The sequence below is a fragment of the Salvelinus namaycush genome, unplaced genomic scaffold (genome assembly GCF_016432855.1).
Source record: "Salvelinus namaycush isolate Seneca unplaced genomic scaffold, SaNama_1.0 Scaffold85, whole genome shotgun sequence".
Lineage (NCBI taxonomy): Eukaryota > Metazoa > Chordata > Actinopteri > Salmoniformes > Salmonidae > Salvelinus > Salvelinus namaycush.
In genome coordinates this window covers 340,721-363,224 of record NW_024061586.1, presented here as the reverse complement: position 1 = coordinate 363,224, position 22,504 = coordinate 340,721, and the positions used below count along the sequence as shown (strand labels likewise).

Below are 22,504 nucleotides of genomic sequence, written 5' to 3'. Positions count from 1 at the left end.
GGTAAGAAACAGTTTGTCCCTCAATCAACATTGTTTCTGACCTGGAGTGAAGAATATGAGAGACAATATAGGTGTGTTTTGGTGAGAAAATAGTAAGATTACTGTCTCTCTCTTTTCTTTTCTCAGAGCCTGATGATGTGAGGCTGGTGGGAGGAGGCAGTCGCTGTGCTGGTGGAGTGGAGTGGTACGACCAGGGAGAGTGGAGGACTGTGGGAACTGCTGACAGGGACCAGGAGAATGTAGCTGCAGTAGTGTGTAGACAGCTGGGTTGTGACTCCACTGTTTCAGTACCACCTGGAAACACCACTAGAGAGTTTGGAGTTCACTGTTATGGGTCTGAGTCTTCACTGAGGGAGTGTAAAAGAATCTATTTACTCCGTCCTGGACTCACAGTGATCTGCTCAGGTAAGAACAAGATACACTATATGGCCAAAGGTATGTGGACATATGTGGATTTGGCTATTTCAATTGAGCACACAGCCATGCAATCTCCATAGACAAACATCGGCAGTAACATGGCCTTACTGAAGATCTCAGTGACTTTCAACGTGGCACGTCTAGGAGCAACAACGGCTCAGCAGTGAAGTGGCAGGCCACACAAACTTACAGAACGGACTGCAGAGTGCTGAAACACGTAGAGCGTAAAAATAATCCTCTGTTGTAAAACTCACTGCTGAGTTCCACATACTTTTGTCCATGTATTATATCTCCTTCCTGGACTCACATTGATCTGCTCAGGAAATATCAAGATATTATTTTTATTTTATTTATTTAACCTGGTAGGCCAGTTGAGAACAAGGTCTCATTTGCAGCTGTGACCTGGCCAAGATAAGCAAAGCGACACAAAAAACAACACAGAGTTACACATGGAATAAACAAACGTACAGTCAATAACACAATGGAAAAAATCTATATACAGCTTGTGCAAATGAGACAAGATTAGGGAGGTAAGGCAATAAATAGGCAGTAGTGGCAAAGTAATTAACATTTAGCAATTTAACACTGGAGTGATAGATGTGCAGAAGGTGAATGTGCAAGTAGAGATACTGGGGTGCAAAGGAGACAAAAAAATAACAATATGGGGATGAGGTAGTTGGATGGGCTATTTACAGATGAGCTATGTACAGGTGCAATGATCTGTGAGCTGCTCTGACAGCTGATGCTTAAAGCTAGTGAGGGAGATATGAGTCTCCAGCTTCAGTGATTTTTGCAATTCGTTCCAGTTATTGGCAGCAGAGAACTGGAAGGAAAGGCGGCCAAAAGAGGAATTGGCTTTGGGGGTGACCAGTGAAACATTCCTGCTGGAGCGCGTGCTACGGGCGGGTGCTGCTATGGTGACCAGTGAGCTGAGATAAAGTGAGGCTTTACCTAGCAAAGACTTATAGATGACCTGGAGCCGGTGGGTTTGAAGACGAATATGAAGCGAGGGCCAGCCAATGAGGGCATACAGGTCGCAGTGGTGGGTAGTATGTGGGGCTTTGGTGACAAAACGGATGGCACTGTGATAGACTGCATCCAGTTTGTTGAGTAGTGTGTTGGAAGCTATTTTGTAAATGACATCGCCGAAGTCAAGGATCGGCAGGATAGTCAGTTTTACGAGGGTATGTTTGGCAGCATGAGTGAAGGAGGCTTTGTTGCAAAATAGGAAGCCGATTCTCGATTTAATTTTGGATTGGAGATGCTTAATGTGAGTCTGGAAGGAGAGTTTACAGTCTAACCAGACACCTAGGTATTTGTAGTTGTCCACATATTCTAAGTCAGAACCATCCAGAGTAGTGATGCAGGACGGGCGGGCAAGTGCTGGGCAGCGATTGGTTGAAGAGCATGCATTTAGTTTTACTTGCATTTAAGAGCAGTTGGAGGCCACGGAAGGAGAGTTGTATGGCATTGAAGCTCATCTGGAGGTTAGTTAACACAGTGTCCAACAAGGGGCCAGAAGTATACAGAATGGTGTCATCTGCGTAGAGGTGGATCAGAGAATCACCAGCAGCAAGAGCGATATCATTGATGTATACAGAGAAAAGAGTCGGCCTGAGAATTGAACCCTGTGGCACCCCCATAGAGACTGCCAGAGGTCCGGACAACAGGCCCTCCAATTTGACACACTGAACTCTGTCTGAGAAGTAGTTGGTGAACCAGGCGAGGCAGTCATTTGAGGAACCAAGGCTGTTGAGTCTGCAGATAAGAATGTGGTGATTGACAGAGTCAAAAGCCTTTGCCAGGTCGATGAATTTGGCTGCACAGTACTGTCTCTTATCGATGGCGGTTATGATATCGTTTAGGACCTTGAGCGAGGCTGAGGTGCACCCATCGCCAGCTCGGAAAACAGATTGCATAGCGGCGAAGGTAAAGGTGGGATTCGAAATGGTCGGTGATCTGTTTGTTAACTTGGCTTCGAAGTCTTTAGAAAGGCAGGGTAGGATAGATATATGTCTGGAACAGTTTGGGTCTAGAGTGTCTCCCCCTTTGAAGAGGGGGATGACCGCGGCAGCTTTCCAATCTTTGGGGATCTCAGACGATACGAGGTTGAACAGGCTAGTAATAGGGGTTGCATCAATTTCGGACGGGTAATTTTAGAAAGAGAGGGTCCAGATTGTCTAGCCCAGCTGATTTGCAGGGGTCCAGATTTTGCAACTCTTTCAGAACATCAGCTATCTGGATTTGGGTGACGGAGAAATGGGGTAGGCTTGGGAAAGTTGCTATGGGGGTTGCAGGGCTGTTGACCGGGGTAGGGGTAGCCAGGTGGAAAGCATGGCCATCCATAGAAAAATGCTTATTGAATTTCTCAATTATCGTGGATTTATCGTGGTGACAGTGTTTCCTAGCCTCAGTGCAGTGGGCAGCTGAGATGAGGTGCTCTTATTCTCCATGGACTTTACAGTGTCCCAGAACTTTTTTTGAGTTTGTGCTACAGGATGCACATTTCTGTTTAAAAAAGCTAGCCTTTGCTTTCCTAACTGCCTGTGTATATTGGTTACTAACTTCCCTGAAAAGTTGCAGACGCGGGGGCTATTCGATGCTAATGCAGAACCCCACAGCATGTTTTTGTGCTGGTCAAAGGCAGGTCTGGAGAGAACCAAGGGCTATCTGTTCCTGGTTCTACATTTTTTGGAATGGGGCTTATTTAAGATGGTGAGGAAGGCACTTTTAAAGAATAACCAGGTCGATTAGAAAGGCCTGCTCGCTGTTTTAGGGAGCATTTGACAGTGATGAGGGGTGGTCGTTTGACCGCAGACCCATTACGGAGGCAGGCAATGAGGATGTGATCGCTGAGATCCTGGTTGAAGACAGCAGAGGTGTATTTAGAGGGCAGGTTGGTCAGGATAATATCTATGAGGGTGCCCGTATTTACAGATTTGGGGTTTGTCACGAACCGGCTCAAAGCCCGTAACAAAAGGGAGACAACATGAAGATAAAGAATAACAAAGTATATTTATTAACTAAGGTAACCTACATGCAATTAACAATGGTGTGTGTAATCAGTAGTGTAAGTGAGTGTTTTGCTTGCATAAATGTGATAATGCTGGGTGTTGAAAGGTGCCAAAGCAAACAACCAAAAGGTCACAAAAATACCACAACAAAATCTATGACGGTGTCTGCATGGAGAGAGTCTCCCCAGTGTATGTAGAAGAGGTCTATCTATTTACACCCGGGCCCAGGTGTTTCCCATGTATCTGACGACCCTCCCAACCGGCATCCTAATAAGGAGACAAGAGCACAGAGGGAATATGGCAGACAGAGTGGGAGGGTCGTCAAAGGTTGTACCTACATTTAACATTTACATTTAAGTCATTTAGCAGACGCTCTTATCCAGAGCGACTTACAAACTGGTGGATTCACCTTATGATATCCAGTGGAACAACCACTTTACAATATTCACTTTACACTTTTACACATATCCCTACCGGCCAAACCCTCCCTAACCCGGACCCGGACGACTCTAAGCCAATTGTGCGTCGCCCCACGGACCTCCCGGTCGCGGCCGGCTGCGGCAGAGCCTGGGCGTGAACCCAGAGACTCTGGTGGCGCAGCTAGTACTGCGATGCAGTGCTTTAGACCACTGCGCCACCCGGGAGGACACAACCTGGTAGGTTCATTGATCATTTGTGTGAGATTGAGGGCATCTATCTTAGATTGTAAGACGGCCGGGGTGTTAAGCATGTCCCAGTTTAGATCACCTAACAGTACGTGCTCCGAAGATAGATGTGGGGCAATCAATTCACATATGGTGACCAGGGCATAGCTGGGGGCAGAAGGTGGTCTTTAACAAGCGGCAACGGTGAAGTAGAAGCTCGCATTGTTTGGGCACAGACCTGGATTGTGTGACAGACCTCTGCAGGCTATCTCTGCAGTAGATTGCAACTCCGCCCCCTTTGGCAGTTCTAGCTTGTCGGAAATTGTTATAGTTAGGGATGGAAATATCAGGATTTTTGGTGGTCTTCCTAAACCAGGATTCAGACACGGCTAGAACATCCGGGTTGGCAGAGTGTGCTAAAGCAGTGAATAAAACAAACTTAGGGAGGAGGCTTCTAATGTTAACATGCAAGAAACCAATGCTTTTACGGTTACAGAAGTCAACAAATGAGAGCACCTGGGGAATGGGTGTAGAGCTAGGCGCTGCAGGGGCTGGATTAACCTCTACATCACCAGAGAAACAAAGGAGGAGTAGGATAAGGGTACGGCTAAAACCTATAAGAACTGGTTGTCTAGTGCGTTCAGAACGGAGAGTTAAAGGAGCAGGTTTCTGGGCGCGGAAGAATAGATTCAAGTCATAGATTCAAGGCACATGTACAGACAAGGGTATGGTAGGATGTGAATTCAGTAGAGGTAAATTTAGGCTTTGAGTGATGATAAGAGAGGTATTGTCTCTAGAGACACCATTTAAACCAGGTGAGGTCACCGCATGTGTGGGAAGTGGAACAAAAGGGCTAGCTAAGAAATATTGAGCAGGGCTAATGGCTCTACAGTGAAATAATACAATAATCACTAACCAGGACAGTAATGGACAAGGCATATTGACATTAAGGAGAGGCATGCGTAGCCCAGTGATCACAGGGACCAGTGAGGAGCTAGACGAGCTGGAGACACGGCAATTCAGACAGCTAGCGGGCCGGGGATAGCAGGCTAGCAGAACAGCCTTAGGGGGACGTCGCAACGGAAGAGTCTGTTGTAGCCAGACTAGTCGTAATGGATCGGCAGGGCTCCATGTAGGCAGTAAAAGGGTCCCGGCCAATTGACAAAATAGATATTGTAGCCCAAGAAATTGGCTGATGGACCTCTTCAGCTAACTATCCGATAATTACATTCAACTGATTTCCTTCATTCATACAACTTCCTCTGCACCTCTCATGATGACTGTTTAGCTTGTAAGTCTGCTTTGCATAATAGATCACTCAGTCAACTCACAATGATCTGCTCAGGAAATGTCAACATACTGTATTATAATTATATTCAACTATCCCAGAATGCTTTTGTATTTGAGTGTTATCTCAGTGAACGTCTCTACTCACTACCACTGTCACATGTCATGTTATTGTCATATCTAAATGAGAAAAGTAGTTGAGGAGCTACGTTTTCTTTTTCTCTCCTCTTGTTCCAGATGTCCTGCTTAAGCCTGATATCAACATATGTTGTCTCAGTGACTGTAGACCCACTACTCATGTTGCCCTGTACAATGTTTCAATATTATCAGTGCCACCTTGTTGATGCAATGCTTCAGTATTCACAGAATGTTTCCTTTCCCTGGTGAATAATGCAGACAGGCAAATACAAAATGAGCTGGGTGCAGACATCATAAGGAACATCTCTGAATGCAGAGCAACAATTTTGTTGGGTCGCACATGAGACAATGACACTGTCATAGTGTAACAGTAAAACTTTAAACCGTCCCCTCGCCCCGACACGGGAGCGAACCAGGGACCCTCTGCACACATCAACAACTGACACCCACGAAGCATCCTTCCCATCGCTCCACAAAAGCCGCGGCCCTTGCAGAGCAAGGGGAACCACTACTTCAATTCAAGGTCTCAAAGCGAGTGACGTAATCGATTGAAACGCTATTAGCGCGCACCACCGACTAGCTAGCCATTTCACATCCGTTACAATAGTACACAATACGAACCCCTCCACAAGGGTGACTTCATATACATTATAGCAGGGGGTCGGCAACGTTTTTCAATGTACAAATGATCCTCCCATTTCTAAAGATCTGCGTGCCTGTATAACGCCCCACCCAGCAGACTGTCGACCAATCACGTTCACGTTGTCATGCTGCGTCACGCGGTTGCTAAACCAATCATCACGTAATCCCTTCTCAAAGTCAGTGTACTCTATGTCGAGAAACTGCCTATTTTCATCAAAAGTACGTACTGTCACGATTCCAAAGCTATACGATACTACAGATAGCAAGTTAATTATCTCACATCTCCGAAAATATCTTTAATGTTGCACTTCTTTTTGACAAAACTCATGATAATGTTGTGTTTTTGATCTAGAGCCCAATAGACTCCCATTCAATCCTTGAAAGCCTCTCCTTGTCCCAGAATCACCCAGAATGCACCGCACCGCCTATTGAGTTAGCAAGGGCACCGTTTCCCATCTCCTCAAAAGTATTTCTGAAGTTGTGAATGTTAGATTCCACTCTGTGAGACACATCGATCTGCAGGTTGAATATGGTGAGATTGTAGACTCCTACATTGATAGTGCAGTTTGTTTAGGTGATTTAACAGCTAGTTAGCTACTTCACATGCTGATATTGTCTTTGGTATTATTGTGTGTAGATACGTTTAGCTACCAGCCAGCCCATACAGAGAGCATTGCATTGTGGATTTTGTAGTCGACTTGAGCTGCAACAGATTTCCACAACGACGTTCCATCTTGTTACCAACCTTATTATTAGGGATGCACCGATATTACATTTTTGGCCGATTCCGAAATCCAATATTTTCCTTGCCAAAAAGAAACGATACCGATAACCGATATAAAACATTTTGCGGTCTTTTAAGCATTCTAGTACAGTTAAATAGTTAATGTCTGGGGGCATTTTTGTTAGTTTTTGCTGTTCTCCAAATAGTATTTAAGAGTTTATAGGACAGTAAATTAGCTTCAACTGGTGGGGGGATTCTACACACCCCATTTAGCCATACCCTAGGTTTAGCTGTATTTCTACACACCCCATTTAGCCATACCCTAGGTTTAGCTGTATTTATACACACCCCATTTAGCCATACCCTAGGTTTAGCTGTATTTATACACACCCCATTTAGCCATACCCTAGATTTAGCTGTATTTATACACACCCCATTTAGCCATACCCTAGGTTTAGCTGTATTTCTACACACCCCATTTAGCCATTTTTATTATTTTTATTTTTTTATTTCACCTTTATTTAACCAGGTAGGCTAGTTGAGAACAAGTTCTCATTTGCAACTGCGACCTGGCCAAGATAAAGCATAGCAGTGTGAACAGACAACAACACAGAGTTACACATGGAGTAAACAATAAACAAGTCAATAACATGGTAGAAAAAAAATAAATAAAGAGAATCTATATACAATGTGTGCAAAAGGCATGAGGAGGTAGGCAATAAATCGAATAATTACAATTTAGCAGATTAACACTGGAGTGATAAATCATCAGATGACCATGTGCAAGTAGAGATACTGGTGTGCAAAAGAGCAGAAAAGTAAATAAATAAAAGCAGTATGGGGGGTGAGGTAGGTACATTTGGTGGGCTATATACCGATGGACTATGTACAGCTGCAGCGATCGGTTAGCTGCTCGGATAGCAGATGTTTAAAGTTGTTGAGGGAGATAAAAGTCTCCAACTTCAGGGATTTTTGCAATTCGTTCCAGTCGCAGGCAGCAGAGAACTGGAAGGAAAGGCGTCCAAATGAGGTTTTGGCTTTAGGGATGATCAGTGAGATACACCTGCTGGAGCGCGTGCTACGGGTGGGTGTAGCCATCGTGACCAGTGAACTGAGATAAGGCGGCACTTTACCTAGCATAGCCTTGTAGATGACCTGGAGCCAGTGGGTCTGACGACGAACATGTAGCGAGGGCCAGCCGACTAGGGCATACAGGTCGCAGTGGTGGGTCGTATAAGGTGCTTTAGTAACAAAACGGATGGCACTGTGATAAACTGCATCCAGTTTGCTGAGTAGAGTATTGGAAGCTATTTTGTAGATGACATCGCCGAAGTCGAGGATCGGTAGGATAGTCAGTTTTACTAGGGTAAGTTTGGCGGCGTAAGTGAAGGAGGCTTTGTTGCGAAATAGAAAGCCGACTCTAGATTTGATTTTGGATTGGAGATGTTTGATATGAGTCTGGAAGGAGAGTTTGCAGTCTAGCCAGACACCTAGGTACTTATAGATGTCCACATATTCTAGGTCAGAACCGTCCAGGGTGGTGATGCTGGTCGGGCGTGCGGGTGCAGGCAGCGAACGGTTGAAAAGCATGCATTTGGTTTTACTAGCGTTTAAGAGCAGTTGGAGGCCACGGAAGGAGTGTTGTATGGCATTGAAGCTCGTTTGGAGGTTAGATAGCACAGTGTCCAAGGAAGGGCCAGAAGTATACAGAATGGTGTCGTCTGCGTAGAGGTGGATCAGGGATTCGCCCGCAGCAAGAGCAACATCATTGATATATACAGAGAAAAGAGTCGGCCCGAGAATTGAACCCTGTGGTACCCCCATAGAGACTGCCAGAGGACCGGACAACATGCCCTCCGATTTGACACACTGAACTCTGTCTGCAAAGTAGTTGGTGAACCAGGCAAGGCAGTCATTAGAAAAACCGAGGCTACTGATGTCAGGTTTTGGCCAGGACTGTTCTGGTTTTTTGTCACTAGATGTCCCCATTGCACCTTTTTTGTACCTTTTGTTTTTCCCTTGCTCTATTATTGTTTGCACCTGTATGTCGTTCCCTTGTTAGTATTTAATCCCTGTGTGTTCCTTAGTTCCTTGCTCAGTGTTTGTATGTTAGCACCCAGCCCCAGCCCAAGCCTTGTTGTGAACATATATTTTTCTCTTGTTGGATTTTCCAGAGGTTCTCTGGTTTTGTTCTTTTGCATTTTGGATTAGTCTTTTAGGTTTGTTTTTTCCCTTGCTGTTTTTACCACTTTGTGGATTTTCTTTGTATTTTGGAAGTTATCTATTTTTTATTAAACCACCATCTCTAGTACTGCTGTGTCTGCCTCATCTTCTGGGTTCTGCCGATTTAGTGACTGTTTCTCGCACCGGGTCCTGACAGAAACAATGGCTCAAAAATCAGCAGTAAGTATCAGCAGTGGAAAGAGGTGGCCATTTCAAACGGCCTCGTACTCAATTCTTGCTCGTTCAATATGCATATTATTATTACCTTTGGATATAAAACACCTTCTAGTTTCTAAAACAGGTTTAATTATTTCTCTAAGTGAAACATAACTCTTTTTACAGCCCATTTTCTGTAAAAAGTGACATTTCCAAGAAGCTATGTCTCTCTTCAAGATACTCTCTATAAAAGGCCTTGGCACTTAGGACTGTAGAAACACGTCACACATCTTCCCCTGGTTGTCATGCGGAAGTGAGAGAAAAAATGACTTGATTATCTCTGTCAGGGACTGAAAAGAACATCTTTGAGTGATAAGTGCGCACTTAATTTTTTTTTCTGGGCGCGAAGTAGGAACTGGACTGCGCTCCTGGAAAACACTCGTTATAGGTGAATATGACCTCCAGCTTCGATTTTCTTTGATACATGTCACAATCTCATCCTAAAGTATGTTTTTTCAATATACTTTAATTATATTATTGAAATTTATTCTGGACTTTAGACGTGATGCGACGCAAGAATTTTGTCAAGACGGAGAGGTTAGCACGGCATGGCCAGTGTGCCATGCTAATTCAACAGGGACATCGTTCGTTCTAGGTCCAAATGAACACGGTTCTGAACAAAGGACCCTTTGGAGAACATTCTGATGGAAAATCAACAAAGATAAGGACCCAATTTGGGATGCTTTTTCATATATCTGTCGAACTGTGCTATCGCTAGCGTTTGACTAGAATCAATGCTGCTGTGTGTTAGCTATTGTAGTAAGCTAATATAACGATATATTGTGTTTTCGCTGTAAAACACTTCAGAAATCGGAAATATTGTCTGTATTCACAAGATCTTTCTCTTTCATTAGCTATCCACCATATATTTTTCTGAAATCTTTTCTGATGTGAAATTAGAAGTTGACGTTGGTGTCTGTTTTCTCTGGCTACTGCCGTGCGATTTCTGACTGTAGCTATGATGGTGGCTAAGATGGTAGCAGTAATGTAAAACTGATTTATAGCTAAAATATTCAACTTTTTCGAACAAAACATAGATTTATTGTGTAACATGTTATAGGACTGTCATCTGAGGGAGTTTTTTCTAGGTTATTTAGGTTAGTTCTAGGTTAGTTAGGTTGGCTTTGCATGCTAGCTGCATGCTAGCTGCATGCTACCGGTGCTGTGAAAAATATCTGTCTCTCTTTTTGTATTTGGTGGTGAGCTAACATGAATATATGTGGTGTTTTCGCTGTAAAACATTTAAAGAATCTGAAATATTGTCTGTATTCACAAGATCTTTCTCTTTCATTAGCTATCCACCATATATTTCTCTGAAATGTTTTCTGATGTGTAATAAGGTAGTTGACGTTGGTGTCTGTATTTTCTCTGGCTACTCCCGTGCGATTTCTTACTGTAGCTATGATGGTAGCAGTAATGTAAAACTGATTTATAGCTAAAATATGCATTTTTTTTGAACAAAACATAGATTTATTGTGTAACATGTTATAGGACTGTCATCTGAGGTAGTTTTTTCTAGGTTATTTAGGTTGGTTTTAGGTTAGTTAGGTTGGCTTGTGCATGCTACTTCATCCTACTTGTGCTGTGAAAAATGTCTGTCCTCTTTTTTATTTGGTGGTGAGCTAACATAAATATATGTGGTGTTTTCTCTGTAAAACATTTAAAAAATCGGACATGTTGGCTGGATTGACAAGATGTTTATCTTTCAAATGCTGTATTGGACTTGTTAATGTGTGAAAGTTAAATATTTTACAAAAATAGATTTTGAATTTCGCGCCCTGCACTTGCAGTGGCTGTTGTCATATTAATCCCGATGTCGGGCTTGCAGCCTGAAGAAGTTAAAATGAACCCAGAGGCAGCCAGTACCCAGGACTTTTTTCCCATGCTGTCCCACCACGAGGGGACTGTCCAACGTCACGAAGCTGCTCTGGTTCAGCAAGAGGCCTTAATGGCTGGACATTCTCAACTTCTGTCGGAGATGATGACTTCCATAAAGCAGATTTCTGATCAACTTTCTCCTGCAACCGCTTCTGCTCCAGTTCATCAGATTCAAGTGCCCGTGGCAGTTAACCCCCTGGCTGAACCTCGTCTGCCGCCTCCCCAACGGTTCTCAGGTGATCCGAGTGGTTGTAAGGGGTTTTTCACCCAATGTTCTCTCTCCTTCGAGCTGCAACCCTCGTCATTTCCCACCGACCGGTCCAAGATAGCATATATCATCACCCTGCTGTCGGAAAAAGCCCTAGCCTGGGCTACTGCTGTGTGGGATGCCCAAAGTCCCTGCTGTGCCAGCTACTCTACCTTTGCTGATGAATTCAAGCGAGTGTTTCAAGGTCCTACCAGCGGTCCTGACTCAGCCAAACAGCTCCTGACTCTCCGCCAAGGTCGGCGCAGCGTGACGGACTATGCCATCCAGTTCCGCACGGTGGCAGCAGCGAGTGGCTGGAATGACGAGGCGCTCACAGTGTGCTTTTTGAAGGGTCTTTACGACACCATCCAAGATGAACTGGCCACTCGGGAACCACCGGACAACCTCGAGTCCCTGATCAAGTTGGCTTCACGCATAGACCAGCGTCTGAGAGAGAGAGAGCTCTCCCGTGCAGGCCTGGGAGGACTGTAACGGGAAACATAACCTCCTCCCATCCATCCAACTCCCGCCTGCTCATTCCAGTTACCCTTTCCTGGGACAACCACGAGCTTCCCCTTCAAGCCTTGGTAGACTCTGGAGCCGCAGGTAACTTCATGGATGGTGTCTGGGCGAAGGAGAATGGCGTTCCCTCTGAACCTCTAAGTGACCCCATAAGGGTTACTACGTTGGATGGAAGCCCTTTGGGATCTGGACTTGTCACTCGTGTCACTACCCCCTTGCGTCTTTCAGTTTCCCAACACCAGGAAGTGATGAACTTTCATCTGACCTCGTGTTCCGAGTTCCCTCTCGTCCTTGGATACCCCTGGCTTCACAGCCATAACCCTCACATCGACTGGTCTGTGGGCACTATCAAGCAGTGGGGTCCTACGTGCCAAGCCACTTGTATCTTCCCAAGTTCCCCGAGTTCCCCTCCCGAGTCTCTAGAATCCATCGACCTGTCCCGCGTTCCCGAGTGTTACCATGACCTCAAACCGGTATTTAGCAAACAGAGGGCCACCAAACTACCACCCCATAGACCTTACGATTGCCCCATCGACCTGTTTCCGGGCACCTGCCCCCCCAGGGGTCGGATCTTTTCCCTATCTCCTCCCGAACGAGCTGCTATGGATACCTACATCAAGGACGCTCTGGCAGCAGGCCTCATGCGTCCATCCACCTCGCCGGCGGGAGCAGGGTTTTTCTTTGTGGCCAAAAAAGACGGGGGATTACGTCCTTGCATCGACTACCGGGGACTTAATGCCATAACCGTCCGTAACCGCTACCCGCTACCCCTTATGGCCACAGCCTTTGAGCTGCTCCAGGAAGCAGTGGTCTTCACTAAGCTTGACCTGCGGAACGCATACCATCTTGTGCGGATCAAACCCGGTGACGAGTGGAAGACCGCTTTCAACACGCCTACTGGTCACTACGAATACTTGGTGATGCCCTTCGGCCTGACCAACGCCCCGGCTGTGTTCCAAGCGCTCATAAACGATGTGCTTAGGGATATGCTTAACATTTTCGTGTTTGTTTACTTGGATGACATCCTCATCTTTTCGAGCTCCCTTCAAGAACACACTAAGCATGTCAGACAAGTGCTCAAAAGCCTCCTAGACAGCCATTTGTACGTTAAGCCGGAAAAGTGTGAATTTCATTCCTCTCGAGTACAGTTCCTGGGATTTGTAGTGGAACCCGGTCGAGTCCAGATGGACCCCAAGAAGGTAGGGGCGGTAGCAGATTGGCCCACCCCCAAGTCCGTTAAGGAAGTTCAGCGTTTCCTGGGCTTCACTAACTTCTACCGCGAGTTCATCAAGAACTTCAGCTCGGTGGCAGCCCCTCTCTCAGCTTTAACCAAGGGTGGCAACACAAGGTTTCTGTGGGGAAGAGAAGCTGAGACGGCCTTCCAAGGACTCAAGCAGCGCATCCTCTCTGCTCCCATCCTGACACTACCGACGGCGGATGAACATTTTGTGGTGGAGGTAGACGCATCAGAGGTTGGTGTTGGAGCTGTCCTGTCTCAGAGGGGTGAAGACAAGAGGCTTCATCCTTGCGCCTTCTTCTCTCACCGGCTTACCCCGGCCGAGAGGAATTACGATGTGGGGGATCGTGAACTCCTAGCGGTTAAGATGGCATTGAAGGAATGGAGACACTGGCTCGAGGGGGCTTCTCAACCGTTTCAAGTGCTTACGGACCACAAAAATCTGGAGTATATCCAGCAGGCGAAGCGGTTGAACTCCAGACAAGCTCGATGGTCTCTTTTCTTCAGCCGATTCCAGTTTATTCTCACCTATAGACCCGGGTCGAAGAATCTCAAACCGGATGCCTTGTCACGAGTCTACTCTCCTGCCATTCGAGAAGATACTGACATGACTGTTCTTCCTGCCGCTAAGATCGTGGCTCCGATCTCGTGGCAAGTGGAGGATACCGTGAAACAAGCTCAAGCCATCGAACCGGGCCCTGGAGGAGGTCCTGCTAATCGGTTGTTTGTTCCCAAGGCAGCAAGGTCCCAAGTCCTTCTGTGGGGGCACTCCTCTCGCCTCACCTGTCACCCGGGCGTAGGTCGCACCTTGGAGTTCATCCAGCGTAAGTTCTGGTGGCCCACCATAAAAGAAGACGTTGCCACTTTCGTCAAGGCCTGTTCCGTGTGCTGCCAGGGCAAATCTTCTCACCTCCGCCCTCAAGGACTCCTTCACCCTTTATCTATTCCCCACCGACCCTGGTCCCATATCTCTCTGGACTTTATTACTGGCCTTCCTCCGTCCCATGGTAATACTACGATCCTAGTCATCATCGACAGGTTTTCTAAGGCGGCCAGGTTTGTTCCCTTGACCAAATTACCTTCTGCCAAGGAAACAGCTGAGTTGGTGATTAACCATGTGTTCCGAGTCTTTGGCATCCCACAAGATATGGTTTCCGACAGAGGTCCCCAGTTCGCCTCAAGGTTTTGGAAGGCCTTCTGCCAACTCATAGGGGCCACGGCCAGTTTATCTTCAGGGTACCATCCGGAGTCCAACGGCCAAACTGAGAGGATGAATCAGGAGCTGGAAACCACCCTCAGATGTATGGTTTCCAACAACCCATCCACATGGTCATCCTTCATTGTTTGGGCTGAGTACGCGCACAACACCTTGTGCTCCTCCTCCACTGGTATATCCCCGCACGAGTGTCAGTTTGGCTATGCTCCTCTATTGTTCCCGGACCAGGAGGCAGAAGTCAGAGTGCCTTCAGCCTCGAGGTTCATCAGACGCTGTCGGCTTACGTGGAAGAAGGCCCGTCTTAATCTTCTGCGTTCCTCTCAGCAGTACCAACGACAAGCCAACAGACGTCGCCGTCCCGGTCCTACCCTGTACCCCGGCCAGAGAGTATGGCTCTCAACAAAAAACTTACCGCTACGGGTGGAGTCTCGCAAGCTGTCCCAGAGATTCATCGGACCCTTTAAGATTGCCAGGAGAGTCAATCCCGTTACTTTTCGCCTGCACTTACCCAGATCCCTTAAAATCAATCCCACATTTCACATTTCTTTATTAAAACCTGTTGTTTTTTCTCCCCTTATTCCGGCAGGCAGACCTCCCCCTCCGCCCCGTGTCATCGGAGGCCAGTCGGCTTATACCGTCCACCGGATACTGGACTCCCGCCGGGTGCAGCGGTCCTGGCAGTATCTGGTGGACTGGGAAGGCTACGGTCCCGAGGAGCGCTCCTGGGTTCCTGCCAAGGACATACTGGACCCTGACCTCATTCGTCAGTTCAGGGCCCTCCACCCTGAGAAGGCTGGTAGGAACGTCAGGAGCCGTTCCTAGGAGGGGGATTCTGTCAGGTTTTGGCCAGGACTGTTCTGGTTTTTTGTCACTAGATGTCCCCATTGCACCTTTTTTGTACCTTTTGTTTTTCCCTTGCTCTATTATTGTTTGCACCTGTATGTCGTTCCCTTGTTAGTATTTAATCCCTGTGTGTTCCTTAGTTCCTTGCTCAGTGTTTGTATGTTAGCACCCAGCCCCAGCCCAAGCCTTGTTGTGAACATATATTTTTCTCTTGTTGGATTTTCCAGAGGTTCTCTGGTTTTGTTCTTTTGTATTTCGGATTAGTCTTTTAGGTTTGTTTTTTCCCTTGCTGTTTTTACCACTTTGTGGATTTTCTTTGTATTTTGGAAGTTATCTATTTTTTATTAAACCACCATCTCTAGTACTGCTGTGTCTGCCTCATCTTCTGGGTTCTGCCGATTTAGTGACTGTTTCTCGCACCGGGTCCTGACAACTGAGTCTGCCGATAAGAATATGGTGATTGACAGAGTCGAAAGCCTTGGCCAGGTCGATGAAGACGGCTGCACAGTACTGTCTTTTATCGATGGCGGTTATGATATCGTTTAGTACCTTGAGCGTGGCTGAGGTGCACCCGTGACCGGCTCGGAAACCGGATTGCACAGCGGAGAAGGTACGGTGGGATTCGAGATGGTCAGTGATCTGTTTGTTGACTTGGCTTTCGAAGACCTTAGATAGGCAGGGCAGGATGGATATAGGTCTGTAACAGTTTGGGTCCAGGGTGTCTCCCCCTTTGAAGAGGGGGATGACCGCGGCAGCTTTCCAATCCTTGGGGATACCCTAGGTTTCGCTGTATTTCTACACACCCCACTTAGCCATACCCTAGGTTTAGCTGTATTTATACACACCCCATTTAGCCATAACCTAGGTTTAGCTGTATTTCTACACACCCCATTTAGCCATAACCTAGGTTTAGCTGTATTTCTACCCACCCCATTTAGCCATACCCTAGGTTTAGCTGTATTTCTACACACCCCATTTAGCCATACCCTAGGTTTATCTGTATTTCTACACATCCCATTTAGCCATACCCTAGGTTTAGCTGTATTTTTACACACCCCATTTAGCCATACCCTAGGTTTAGCTGTATTTCTACACACACCATTTAGCTATACCCTAGGTTTAGCTGTATTTCTACACACCCAAACTACTTGATGTGTCTATGGGACAGAGGAGGAGGGGAGGGGAGATGGAGAGAGAGGGAGATATCAACAGAGATGGGGCTGACAGACTAACATGCAGTCAACTCAATATCTTTTCATAACTGACTTCTCACCAGTGATGTCATCACAACCGGTAACCTTTTCCACTCTTCCACTCTTGGTCCGGCTCAGCTTGACCCTGACCTTTGAATTTCATTATTTAAAGAACAGACAGAAGCAAATGTATTAAATTAGATCCACCACATGTTTCAATCAGACCACCATAGTCCCTGTGTCCAAGAACACCAAGGTAACCTGCCTAAATGACTAGCGACCCGTAGTACTCACGTCTGTAGCCATGAAGTGATTTGAAAGGCTGGTCATGGCTCACATCAACACCATCATCCCAGAAACCCTAGACCCACTCCAATTTCCATACCGTCCCAACAGATCCACAGATGATGCAATCTCTACTGCACTCAACACTGTCCTTTCCCACCTGGACAAAAGGAACACCTATGTGAGAATGCAATTCATTGACTACAGCTCAGCGTTCAACACCATAGTGCCCTCAAAGCTCATCACTAAGCTAAGGACCCTGGGACTGAACACCTCCCTCTGCAACTGGATCCTGGACTTCCTGACGGGCCCCCCCAGGTGGTGAGGGTAGGTAACAACACATCCGCCACGCTGATCCTCAACACGGGGGCTGTGTGCTCAGTCCCCTCCTGTACTCCCTGTTCACTCATGACTGCACGCCGAGGCATGACTCCAACACCATCATTAAGTTTGCTGATGACACAACAGTGGTAGGCCTGATCACTGACAATAGTGCAACAGCCTATAGGGAGGAGGTCAGAGACCTGGCCGTGTGGTGCCAGGACAACAATCTCTCCCTCAACGTGATCAAGACAAAGGAGATGATTGTGAAAGACAGGAAAAGGAGGACCGAGCACGCCCCCATTCTCATCGACGGGGCTGTAGTGGAGCAGGTTGAGAGCTTCAAGTTCCTTGGTGTCCACATCACCAACATCCTAACATGGTCCAAACACACTAAGACAGTTGTGAAGAAGGCACGACAAAAGAAGACTGAAAAGATTTGGCATGGGTCCTCAGATCCTCAAAAGGTTCTACAGCTGCACCATCGAGAGTATCCTGACGGGTTGTATCACTGCCTGGTATGGCAACTGATTGATCTCTGACCACATGCCACTATAGAGGGTAGTGCGTACGGCCCAGTACATCACTGGGTCAAGCTTCCTGCCATCCAGGACCTCTATACCAGGCGGTGTCAGAGGAAGGCCATATGGTCAAAGACTCCAGTCACCCTAGTCATAGACTGTTCTCTCTGCTACCGCACGGCAAGCGGTTCCGGAGCATCAAGTCTAGGTCCAAGAGGCTTCTAAACATCTTCTACCCCCGAGCCATAAGACTCCTGAACATCTAATCAAATGGCTACCCAGACTATTTGCATCGTCCCCCCCTTCGCCTACGCTGCTGCTACTCTCTGTTATTATCTATGTATAGTCACTTTAATAACTCTACTTACATGTACATATTACCTCAATAACCTTGAAACACCGGTGACCCGTACATTGACTCTGCACCGGTACCCCGGTACCACTAGTGCCCTCTCAGCCAGCTGGCTCCTCTAGGGCCCTCTCAACCAGCTGGCTACACTAGTGCCCTCTCAACCAGCTGGCTCCACTAGGGCCCTCTCAACCAGCTGGCTCCACTAGGGCCCTCTCAACCAGCTGGCTACACTAGGGCCCTCTCAACCAGCTGGCTCCACTAGGGCCCTCTCAACCAGCTGGCTACACTAGGGCCCTCTCAACCAGCTGGCTACACTAAGGCCCTCTCAACCAGCTGGCTACACTAGTGCCCTCTCAACCAGCTGGCTACACTAGTGCCATCTCAACCAGCTGGCTCCACTATGGCCCTCTCAACCAGCTGGCTACACTAGGGCCCTCTCAACCAGCTGGCTACACTAGGGCCCTCTCAACCAGCTGGTTCCACTAGGGCCCTCTCAACCAGCTGGCTACACTAGGGCCCTCTCAACCAGCTGGCTACACTAGGGCCCTCTCAACCAGCTGGCTACACTAGGGCTCTCTCAACCATCTGGTTCCACTAGGGCCCTCTCAACCAGCTGGCTACACTAGGGCCCTCTCAACCAGCTGGCTACACTAGTGCCCTCTCAACCAGCTGGTTACACTAGGGCCCTCTCAACCAGCTGGCTCCACTATGGCCCTCTCAACCAGCTGGTTACACTAGTGCCCTCTCAACCAGCTGGCTACACTAGTGCCCTCTCAACCAGCTGGCTACACTAGTGCCCTCTCAACCAGCTGGCTCCACTAGGGCCCTCTCAACCAGCTGGTTATACTAGTGCCCTCTCAACCAGCTGGCTCCACTATGGCCCTCTCAACCAGCTGGTTATACTAGTGCCCTCTCAACCAGCTGGCTCCACTAGGGCCCTCTCAACCAGCTGGTTATACTAGGGCCCTCTCAACCAGCTGGTTATACTAGTGCCCTCTCAACCAGCTGGTTACACTAGTGCCCTCTCAACCAGCTGGCTCCACTATGGCCCTCTCAAGCAGCTGGTTACACTAGTGCCCTCTCAACCAGCTGGCTCCACTAGTGCCCTCTCAACACAGCTCAGACTCTCCTACACACACCAGCTGGCTGAGAGGGCCATAGTGGAGCCAGTTAGTGTGTGTAGGAGAGTCTGAGCTGTGTGTACAAAAAGTAGAAGTACAAATGTCAAGGGAAATGAAGTGATAAATATAGTCCTAGGTTTTATTTACTGTGGTGTTTGTTCTCCACTGGTTACCCTGTTCTCATCACAACAGGTCACACATTCTGCTGACATGATTGCACAGTGTGGTATTTCACCTAACAGATACAGGAGCTTGTCAATGTTATATTTGTTTTCAAATTATTTTGGGGTCCTTGTAATCTGAGGGAAATATGTGTCTCTTATATCGTTGTACGTTTGGCAGGAGGTTAGAAAGTACAGCTCAGTTTCCACCTCATTTTGTGGCAGTGGGCACATAGCCAGTGTTCTCTCTGCCTGTTTCAATCCTTTCTCAATAGCAAGGCTCACTTCATTTGTATATTGTACATTTTTTCCTCAGTTTTCTATCAGATTGTCTGTCACCATGTAATGTCTGTTTAGGGCCAAATAGTTTTGGGATTTTTATATTTTGGGGGAAAAAGATCAGGAAACTCATATTAATATTTTACCCCTTATTTTCTACACTAAACTATCTCCATATATACTTCCATAAATGTGTTAAACTGGTACCAGGAGACCTTCAGACGAGTCATGTAAAGCTTGTGGGCGTCCTAGATCAATACAACCTGTACGTGTTCCTGAGAGACTCACCTTTCCATAGTGGGGTCATGTTAGTGTGTCCTAGATCAATACAACCTGTACGTGTTCCTGAGAGACTCACCTTTCCATAGTGGGGTCATGTTAGTGTGTCCTAGATCAATACAACCTGTACGTGTTCCTGAGAGACTCACCTTTCCATAGTGGGGTCATGTTAGTGTGTCCTAGATCAATACAACCTGTACGTGTTCCTGAGAGACTCATCTTTCCATAGTGGGGTCATGTTAGTGAGTCCTAGATCAATACAACCTGTACGTGTTCCTGAGAGACTCACCTTTCCATAGTGGGGTCATGTTAGTGTGTCCTAGATCAATACAACCTGTATGTGTTCCTGAGAGACTCACCTTTCCATAGTGGGGTCATGTTAGTGTGTAGTCCAAACGGTTCTGACACTACAGACAGAAGTTGTCAGATGGACTGTATGACTTCAGACGATGCTTATGGGGTCGTAGAGCAAAACGGAGAACATCATCGTGTTCCTGAGTCTCATCTTTCCACAGTTTAAAGGCCAAACTGATCGGACGTTACAGATTTCCACACGGCCGCAGAAATTGTAGACTAACGGTTCAATTGTAAATGAAAAGAGCATCTGCCAAACATGGATTGTGTGTGTGGGGGTACAGAGATGTGGTAGTCATATAATAATCATGCTGTGGTCTACATTTAGTTCATCATCAAGCAGACCAGATCATTAGAGATGGTGGGAGAGCCTGTTAGGCTGTTTAAAATGGAAGAATATCATTTATATACTGTAGCATGAGACTAATACCTCTATATACATTTAACAGGATTTGAGTGACGTTTTCTAAATTGTTTTATAATAAATATATATAATACATTTTCACTGAGACATCATGATGTGTCCATCAATTTAAATCCCAACTTGTAAGGAAAGTATAAATAATAAAAATCAACAATGCATTGGACAGGCCTATGAGGTCTAAAGGTCTGTCTTTCCAAGACATTCTGTTCATCTGCAAGCAGACCTGATGATTCTAGATGGTGGGAGAGCCTGTTATTTAAAATGGAAGAATATAACTTACTGTAGCCTATATAATGTAACAATGACAATAATCACTTCATACAAAGTGGGGCAAAAAAGTATTTAGTCAGCCACCAATTGTGCAAGTTCTCCCACTTAAAAAGATGAGAGAGGCCTGTAATTTTCATCATAGGTACACTTCAGCTATGACAGACAAAATGAGAAAAAAGATCCAGAAAATCACATTGTAGGATTTTTAATTTATTTATTTGCAAATTATGGTGGAAAATAAGTATATGGTCAATAACAAAAGTTTATCTCAATACTTTGTTATATACCCTTTATATACTTTGTTATATACCCACTGTAGTTGAAGGTTATTTTAGTGTCATAAAAAGTGTTGATTAAAACAAATCAGGATGTTTGGTGGATGGATTCAATGTAGATGTTCTGCTGTGTATCGAGGGGTTTATATGAAAGTGGTAGATTTGTAATTCTTTACAAGAGAAAGTTCTGGAATTCTTTTCTTTGGGTGACCTCAGGCTACGGTCTTTGACAATTCAGCTACTTTGTTAACAGTCCTACAACTGTCACCTCATGTAACAACTGATTTACTTAACTAAAGGCACATCTCAATATGTGGTCCAGGTGCCTTAGTGTTCCTATAAAAACCTGTGTCCAAACTCAGCATTAAATAGAAATGGACTAGATCCATGTTGAGGTGAGACACGTCTGATTGGACTAGATCCATGTTGAGGTGAGACACGTCTGATTGGACTAGATCCATGTTGAAGTGAGACACGTCTGATTTGACTAGAGCCATGTTGAGGTGAGACACGTCTGATTGGACTAGATCCATGTTGAGGTGAGACACGTCTGATTGGACTAGATCCATGTTGAGGTGAGACACGTCTGATTGGACTAGATCCATGTTGAGAGGGGAGGGGGTAAAGACAAGAGGGTGAGAAGAGGAGAAGAGGGGGGGAGAAGAGGAGAAGAAAGGGAGAGAAGAGGGGGAGGAGAGGAGAAGAGGTGGGGGAAAGAGGAGAAGAGAGGGGGAGGAGAAGAGAGGGGGAGAAGAGGAGAAGAGGTGGGGGAAAGAGGAGAAGAGAGGGGGAGGAGAGGAGAAGAGAGGGAGAGAAGGGTAGAGTTGGAGGAGAGGAGAAGAGAAGAGAGGGGTAGAAGAGGGAGAAAAGGAGAAGAGAGGGGGAGAAGAGAGGGGGTAGAGAGGGGAGAAGAAAAGTGAGAGGAGGAGAGGAGTGGACAGGGGGAGAAGAGGAGAGGAGTGGAGGGAGAATGAGAGGGGGAAGAGAGGGGCAGAAGTGGGGAAGGGGAGGAGAAGAGAGGGTTGGAAAAGATGAGAGGGGAGAAGAGGGGGAGAAGAGGGGCAAAAGAGGAGAAGAGGGGGGGGTGGAGAGAGGGAGAATAGGAGAGCGGGGAGGGGGAGAAGAGAAGAGTAGATGAGATGGGGGAGAAGAGAAGGGGGGAGAAGATTAGAAGAGAGGTGAGGAAGAGAGGGGAGAGGAAAAGAGAAGATTGGGGAGAAGAGGGGAGGGGAGAAGGGGGGGAGGAGAAGAGAAGAGAGGGAGAAGAGATGGAGAAGAGAGGGGGAGAAGAGAAGAGAGGGGGAAAGAGGAGAAGAGAGGGGGAGAAGAGGAGAGGGGGAGAAAGGTAGAGGGGGGAGGGGAAGGGATGAGAGGAGTGGAGGGAGAATGAGAGGGGGAGAAGAGGTGAACAGTGTCAAAAG

The 22,504-nt window shown here is 46.6% G+C and overlaps 1 long non-coding RNA gene across 1 annotated transcript; it reads left to right on the top strand.

The window, feature by feature from the left end:
- The first annotated feature begins 388 nt into the window (after positions 1 to 388).
- Positions 389 to 10,014, top strand: LOC120043057. Its single transcript, XR_005476308.1, has 3 exons — positions 389 to 405; positions 9,658 to 9,693; positions 9,806 to 10,014. It is a non-coding gene; the product is annotated as an uncharacterized LOC120043057 (long non-coding RNA).
- Positions 10,015 to 22,504: the final 12,490 nt, after the last annotated feature.